General features: G+C 38.5%; 1 non-coding gene across 1 annotated transcript; it reads right to left on the minus strand.

The window, feature by feature from the left end:
• Window positions 1-551: 551 nt before the first annotated feature.
• LOC115030698 (U6 spliceosomal RNA) lies at window positions 552-658 on the minus strand. Its single transcript, XR_003836298.1, has one exon. It is a non-coding gene; the product is annotated as a U6 spliceosomal RNA (small nuclear RNA).
• Between the last annotated feature and the right edge of the window lie 1,452 nt (window positions 659-2,110).

The following is a 2,110-nucleotide window of genomic DNA, read 5'->3' on the forward strand; positions in this document are numbered from 1 at the left end:
GATTTATTTTTATTATTTTTAAAGTGTGTGTGTTGTTCAGTTTCTTGAAGGAGATAGAGGTGATCCTCTCAGAGGTGGAATTACAAGCAGTTGTAGTTGTGAGCTACACAATGTGGGTGCTGAGAACCAAACTCTGGTTCTCTGAAAGAGCTCTGTGTAACTAAGCAACCTCTCCAGCACTTCCCTATCAATTTTAAAAGACTGATGTTCTTGACATAGCAATCTGAATTATAAAAGCATTTGCTTGAAAGGTTTGCTATTTACCTTTCATAACTTCCTGGAGTTTAGGGCTACTGACAAGAAACCTTATATTATTTTTATGTGTTTGTCTTTATAGCTATGAAGGTGCTTTTACCTCATAGCTTTTATAGTATTTATTTTCTTTGTATTTTTGCCATCTTGATTACAGTATACAATAAAGAGGCCCTTCCGTGGTCAACCTTTTGGAGTCTAAATGCCTCTTGTGTTCTCATGCCTTTTTCTTTCTCTAGTTTTGAGGACTTTTCTGCTATAGTTTTGTTGAATAGATTTTCAATACATTAAGTTCAGGTAATTTCATGATCTGTTTCTGAAATGTATGCATCACCCTTGAACAGCATCCTTGCTAGTCTTCAATGTGTTTCTCTAATTTTAGTAGATATGCTACCAAAGTGAGCATAATAACGGCCTATCTTATACCCAAAAAAAAGGCCTATGATAATTAAAATGTAAATCAGTGTTTAAAAGGTAGACACATTCACAATGCCCTGTTATCTAGCTTAGACAAATGCAACTTTTTCCTTGCACAGGTGTTTATCTGTATTCTTTGGGTTAAGGTTACATGGTTATTTCTTTTGAGGGCCTTGTCTATGTTAGGAAATTGCTTTACCACCGATTAACATCCCCAGATTTTTGATACTTTTATTTTGAAGTGAGGTGTTGCTGTGCAGCCCAGGTATACCTTGTGCTAATACTTTTTCTATCTGAACTTCTGGAGTAGCCAGGACTTTTGGCAGAGTGGGAGAAGTCTGGATTCATATAACATCAAGGAGTGAAATATGACAGAGGCCCCACAGGAAATCTGAGAACAGAGGGATCAGCCATCTCTGGTGTGTACACAGCGAATTCAAGGCCATCTTCTCTAACAAGTGGAGAACCATTGATACACTTCCAGCAATGTTTTCAACAGTCATTTCTTTTTTTAAATTTTTATTAGGTATTTTCTTCATTTACATTTCAAATGCTATCCCCAAAGTCCCCCATAACCTCCCCCACCCACTCCCCTACCCACCCACTCCCACTTCTTGGCCCTGGCATTCCCCTGTACTGGGGCATATAAAGTTTGCAATACCAAGGGGCCTCTCTTCCCAATGATGGCCGACTAGGCCATCTTCTGCTACATATGCAGCTAGAGACACGAGCTCTGGGGGTACTGGTTAGTTCATATTGTTGTTCCACCTATAGGGTTTCAGACCCCTTTAGCTCCTTGAGTCTTTTCTCTAGCTCCTCCATTGGGGGCCCTCAACAGTCGTTTCTAAGGAAACAGGATTCGCAAAGGATTCGTGGAAATGGATTTGGTCAGGCAAGACCTGTCTCTTACTGGAAAACTTTCCTAATTTGAAGAAATTAACCACAGGGTTACATTTCAAAAACTTTCCATCTGGACTTCAAAATTAAAGCCATTCTGATGAGAATCTCAAGGATCGTCTGGCGAGTATTACATAAACTAGGTTGGCTTTCAGAAAGTGAAATGCCCCATTTTATATATCATTAACAAAATCAGTCTTGTGACTGTTCTCTGAAAATTCTAGGCAATATCACAGTGTTATAGATTCTAGTTTATTTAGATGAAAATTTTCTGGTTTTAGAGGTGATCAAAGAAAAGGGAGTCATTTGATTTATTCTTTTGCGTCAGTAATAATGATGATTTACATTTCCTAGTATTCTTATTTCACTTTTAGCAATTTCCCTTGGTAAGTGTCCCAGGGTTACTATTGGTGCAATGAGACACCATGACCAAAAAGCAAGTTGTGGAGGAAAGGGTTTATTTGATTTACACTTCAATATCACTGTTCATCACTGAAGGAAGTCAGGAGAGGAACTCAAACAGGGAAGAATACCGAAGACAGGA

Source organism: Mus caroli, unplaced genomic scaffold (genome assembly GCF_978045245.1).
Source record: "Mus caroli unplaced genomic scaffold, Mus_caroli_1 scaffold_3, whole genome shotgun sequence".
Lineage (NCBI taxonomy): Eukaryota > Metazoa > Chordata > Mammalia > Rodentia > Muridae > Mus > Mus caroli.